Below are 6,689 nucleotides of genomic sequence, written 5' to 3' on the forward strand. Positions count from 1 at the left end.
GGGGCCGGGTTTGAACCTGCCACCCTCGGTATATGGGGCTGGTGCTCTACTCACTGAGCCACAGGCACCTCCCTATAGATACATTTCTTTAAAGTCAGCCTATTCATCTTTAAGGTGAAAATAATGTATGCCTTACAGGGCTGCTGTGGGAACCAAATGAGATAATGACTTAAGCCTGTGTCTAGCTCTATCCATAAGTGCAAGATCCCAACCCTCTTGTTTTTCATTTGGGGGAAAGGTTTCAAAGACTGTGTCTACTAGTAAATCTGGTCAACTATCATGTGGGTATAGATTGAATATCCCTTACCCAAAATGCTTGAGTCCAGAATCCAGGAACAAATGCAATAGATCGATAGATAGATAGATATTAAGATATTTTAGGGATGGGACTCAAATCTAAACATGAAATTTATTTATTTTTATATACACATTATACACACAGCCTGAAAGTAATTTTATACAACATTTTAAGTAATTTAGTGCATGAAAAAAAGTTTGTGTACATGAGATTGGCTGTGGAACTTTCCATTTGTGGTGCCATGTCATGTACAAAAAGTTTTGTTGGAGTTTGGTGCCCTTCAGATTCTGGATTTTCAGATTAGGTGTGTTTAATCTGTTACACTTTTCTACTCCTCTGCTGTTCTCCCTTCCTTTTCTAGACAATGGCATGACTATTGGCTTTTCTTCCCCCTCCTACTTCCTCCACTGGCCTTCACCATTGCTGATACTCTGGACTCCTAAGGGTGATAAAGATGAAACAGTTTCTCTGGAATCCTCAGTGATTTGAATGCACATTTGCCCTTTCGGAACATGTAAAGAATGTCCCTCCCTGCTTTAGAGTTGTACTTATACCAGGTTTAAATGATTTAAGTATAACTTACTAGTGCTGCTTAGGGGTGCAAATAGCCCTTTGTTTATTATTTATCACAATTCCTTAGCATCCCCAAGAAAAATCTGAGTGACTTATAATAGTATGCTCACAACTGAACTTTCTCTTCCATCCTCTGATGAATATGTCCCAGTCTCCTGGAGTCTCCATTTTCTGGGAAGACAGTGCTACATATTCCACTCTGTGAATATGTCTCAAAGACTGTTCTGAGTTGCATAATTCTCACCCCCAGAGTCTCCAGTCTCTACTCACACTAACCAAATAGATTCAGAGGAATTATCTTCCTTTGCTTTAAGATGTTCTGTGCCAAGTAAACCTGTAATCACAGACTGATGGGAACTAACAGATGGGACTGGGGACCTAGTAGGTGGATCCTTGTTTTAGAACATTTTCCACAGTCATCACTGCTCCTCACTAGACTGTGCCCTTCACAGTAAATATTTTGTCTCATTTATCCTGATACTGTCAGTGTTAAGCATGGGGCCTGGTAAGTTGTAGGGCACAACAGTTAATTGCAGCAAAGTAAAGAGTCCTGCAATCTAGATCCAGGTTTACCTCTGATCATTTATGGGCAAGTAACTACTTTTCTCTACACACTGCAAGTTGCAATTTAAAAAGACAGAAGAGAAAGTACCATACATCAATTTCAACACATAGACTTATCATAACATTATATATTTCAGTGTTTCTCCACCTGTGCTATGTAGAATGGCTGCATCAGAATCACCTACAGAACTGGCTAAAAGTCCGGAAAAGCTCGTTTCACTTTACACCCATTGCATTTTGTTTAATCAAAATATTACTGGACTTATATAAATAAAAGTGGAAGCCTCAGCGTAGTTCAAGTTTGAATAAACCTTTCCCTATCACATATTATGTACAGAGAGATGATAAACAGATGATATATAGCTAGTTAATATGACACCTGCAAGGGTATTGTATAAGGCCTTAATTTTTTTTTTTTTTTTTGTAGAGACAGAGTTTTACTTTATCAGCATGGTAGAGTGCCGTGGCATCACACAGCTCACAGCAGCCTCCAACTCCTGGACTTAGGTGATTCCCTTGCCTCAGCCTCCCAAGTAGCTGGGACTATAGGCGTCCGCCACAACGCTCGGCTATTTTTTTCTGTTGTTGCTGCAGTTTGGCTGGGACTGGGTTTGAACCCGCCACCCTCAGTATATGGGGCCAGCGCCCTACCCATTGAGCCACAAGTACCGCCCTATAAGGCCTTAATTAATCTACATACCTCGGGCACTATTTTCCCTCTAATCTGTGCCCTTTTAAAAAAGGCAATGGTATTTTTTTCTTTTTTGAATTCTATTGTCTTTAGTGCATAAGTTCTCAGCTGTGGCTGCAAATTTGAATCACCTAAGAAAATTTTAAAGTGGCACTCTAACACCCACTTCCAACTAATTGAGTCAAGCTCATAAAAGGTGGGCCAGAGGGATTATTACAGTGTAAAAAAAGTCCCATGATCATTTTAATATACATATGGAGTTGAGAATCACTGGGAGGAATTTGTGATTAAAATATATTTGGATTAATATCTCCACACTACACCTGACTGACTATGTAACCTTAAGCAAGTAAATTCTTTTGTCTAGAATTTCTATCTTGTGAAAGAAACACCATAAGTAAGGAATTGCATTTCAAAATCAACACATAAGATCCCTTCAAGATTGTATATGCCAGGAACATATACCAGTGTTTCTCTGAGTTTGCTTAACCTATCAAAAACTTCAAAATCCCATGTGGATCTTGTTTAAAATACTGAATTCTGGCCCCACTCTAATAATTCACTTTTGTCATTGGAGCTCAAGTAATTACATTTTTTAATGAGCTTATGAATGGTTCTGATACACACTAGAATTTGAGGGTAACTTGTACATACATTTTTTTTTACCTTGAGTATATTAAGAACAAACTACTAAAGACACTAAATATAAAGATAATATTAGCTTGAATTCAAGGCACAACAAGGAGAAGATCTTTATGAACATCAAAAATAATAAAAAGACTAAATTATAAAAAGAAAGATTTATATTCACTATGCAAAAATATTAGATTTTCTGCAAAGTAAGACTGTGAATAAAAGTTCGAGGAGCTCTTTTGCACTGTTGACTGGAATGTAAATTAGTACAGCTGTTATGGACAACAATGTAGATGTTCTTCAAAAAATTAAAGACAGAACTACTGTGTGATCCAACGATCCTATTACTAAATGTATAACCAGAGGAAACTGAATTAGTATGTTGAAGAGATATCTGCATTACCATGTTTATTGCAACACTATTCAAAATAACCAAGATATGAAATCAACCTAAGCACCTAAGCACTCATCAGTATATAATGGATAAAAATGCGATACACACACACAGGTGTGTGCTCATGTGCGTGTGCATATACATACATACAATAGAATATTACTCAGCCATAAAAAAGGTCTGAAGTCCTGTCATTTGCAGCAATATGGATTAACTTAGGGGATATTACATTAAGCGAAATAATTCAAGCACAGAAGGACAAATACCACATGACCTTACTCATATGTAGTATTTGAAAAAGTTGGTCTCATGAAAATAGAGAGTAGAAGGCTGAGGATATTAGGGGGCAATGGATAGGGAGAGGTTGTTCAACATTCTTCTCAAGTTTGCACAGAACGTTGTCCAGGATAAACTCGGCTCCCTGTAGACCAGTGGTTAAGGTGCCAGCCACATGCACTGGGGCTAGTGTGTTTGAACCCGACCTGGGTCTGCTAAACAACAATGACAACAACAATAACAACAAAATAGCTGGGTGTTGTAGCAGGCACCTGCAGTCTCAGCTACTTGGGTAGCTGAGGCAAGAGAATCACTTAAGCCCTAGAGATTGAGGTTGCTGTGACCTGTGATGCCACTGCACTCTATTGAGGATGACAAAGTGAGACTCTGTTTTTTAAAAAAAATCTCGTCCAGGATAAATTATATATTAGGTCACATAAGGAAACTTAATAAATTTAAGAAGTTTAAAATCATAGTAAGTTTTCTAACCATGCTGCTATGAAAATTAAAAACGAGTAACAGGAGGAATTTGGTAAGTTTACAAATTTAAAAATTAAACAATATACAATTGAACAACCAAAGTGTCAAAGAAGAAGTTAAAAGTAATATTTTAAAATATCTTGAGATTAAAATAGAATAGAAATACAACATATCAAAACTTATGGGATGGAGCACAAGCAGTTCCAAGAGGTAAGTTTACAGCAATAAATGTCTGCATCAAAAAAATATAGCTCATTCCTTTTTATTGATACATTAATTCCATGATATGAAATGTAATATAATATACATTATATTCCATGATATGGCTTGTTTGGCCATTCACTCACTGAAGGACATTTGGTTTTTTGCTAGTTTTTGGCTTTGAATAACACTGCTATGAACATTTGGGTACACAAACTTATATGTTCTGTGAACGTAACTTTTCATTTCTCTGTTATAAATGCCCAAGAGTACAATTTCTGGGCCAAATGTTAAGCACATGTTTAGCTTTTTAAGAAACTGTCTAACTGTTTTAAATGTAGCTGTGCCATTGTACATTAGCACCAGCAGTGTCCAGATGATCCCATATCTCCACAGCCATGCCAGTGTTTGATGTTTTTTTTTTCCTATAGGAAATTAATACACCCAGAATAGAGGGGGAAAAAGGCATGCTAAAACTAGAAGAAAATATTTGCAAACCACATACCTAGCAAAGCTCTTGTAGCTACACTCTATAAAGAACTCTCAAAACATGACAGCAAAAAGTAATCCCATTAGAAAAAGTACAAATGACATGAGCAAACATTTCACCCAAGATGATACAGGTAGCCAGTAAGTACAGGAAAAGATGTTCACATCATTAGCCAGTAGAGAAATGCAAATTAAAACCACAATGAAGTATCACTACACAACCATCAGCATGGCGTAAATGAAAAGTAAAAACATAAAAAAAAAAAAGATATGAAATAAACAATCTAACATTACACCTTAAAAAACTAGGAAAACAAACTAAGCCCAAAGTTAGCAAAAGGAAGGAAATAATACCAGAGGAGAAAGAAATGAAATGGAGACTAGAGAAAACAATAGGAAATATCTTCAAAATTAAGAGTGGCTTTTTGAAAATGATTATGAGAATTGACAACCTTCAGCTAAACTAAGAAAAAAAGGAACACTCAAGTAAACAAAATCAGTAATGCAAGCAGAGATGTTATAATTGATACCACTGAAATACAAAGGATAATAAAAGACTACTACAAAGGATAATAAAAGACTACTACAAATCAACAAATTAAGTAACCCTGAAGAATTGGATAAATTCCTGTATATGAAGTCTTAGGTTACAAACCCTCCTAGAAAAAGTGCTACATATCTTATTGCTGAATATCACTACAGCAACCTTCAAAGTATTCCCCTTGGGAAGCTATGCACCAATGTCAGTACCTAGTCAACCCTTCAAAGCAATTTTGGAACTCTTCTTCTGGAATGGCCATCAGACCTGTCGTCATATTACCCTTGATGTCCAGAATGTCATCAAAAGTCTTCCTTTCAATATTTCCTTTATCTTTGAGTAAAGAAAAGGTCCCTCACAGACAGTACTTTGTGAGCTAGTGCATTGTGGTGATGCAAGAGCCACGAGTTGGTGAAAAATTCAAGTCACTTTCATCTAACTTTTCCATAGAGCCTTTTCAGCGTTTTCAAATACTAAACTTGATTAACTGTGTGTCCAGTTGGTACAAATTAAAAATGAACAATCCTCTGATATCAACATTGTTTTGACTCTTGATTTGAACTGACAGAAAATTTTTGGTCAGGAAGAATTCGCTGCTTCCATTCTGCACTTTGATGCTTTGTTTCAGGGTCCTATTGGTACATCCAAGTTTCATCATCAGTGATAATATGGCCCATAATGTTGTCCTGCCTCTTCAAAAGGTCTTGGTAAACATCAACTCTCCTTTCCTTTTGTTCATAAGTGAGCTCTTTCAGGACCATTTTTGCACATACTTTTATCAAACCAAAATTTTCAGTTAATATTTTTCTGTTTATCCAGAGCAAACAGACAGTCCTCAGAATGGGAGAAGACTTTTGCATGTGATGAATCTGACAAAAGCCTCATAACTAGAATCTACGGAGAACTCAAATTAAACAATAAGACAAGTGCAAACAACCCTCTCTTATAAGTGGGCAAGAGATTTGACCAGAAACTTCAAGGATGACAGACAAATGGCTAACAAATACAGGAAAAAAATGCTCATCATCTTTAATCATCAGAGAAATGCAAATCAAAACCACTCTAAGATATCACCTAACTCCAGCTACATTAGCCCACATCACATAGTTCCAAAACACCAGATATTGGTGTGATGTGGAGAGAAGGGAACGCTTCTACACTGCTGGTGGGATTGCAAAGTAATACAGCCTTTTTGGAGAGAAGTATGGAGAATTCTCAAAGATCTAAAAGTAGACCTTCCATCTGATCCTGCAATCCCATTGCTAGGTATCTACACACAAGAACAAAAATCATTTTACCACAAAGACATTTGCACTAGGATGTTTATTGTGGCTCAATTCATAATTGCCAAGTTGTGGAAGCCAACTAAGTGCCTGTCAGCCCATGATTGGATCAAGAAACTGTGGTATATATATACCATGGAATATTATTCAGCCATTAAAAAAGATGGAGACTTTACATCTTTTACATTTACCTGGATGGAGTTGAAATACATTCTGCTTAGTAAAGTATCACAAAAATGGAAAAATAAATATCCAATGTATTCCTTACT

The sequence above is a fragment of the Otolemur garnettii genome, unplaced genomic scaffold (genome assembly GCF_000181295.1).
Source record: "Otolemur garnettii isolate 467f Iridium unplaced genomic scaffold, OtoGar3 scaffold00355, whole genome shotgun sequence".
Lineage (NCBI taxonomy): Eukaryota > Metazoa > Chordata > Mammalia > Primates > Galagidae > Otolemur > Otolemur garnettii.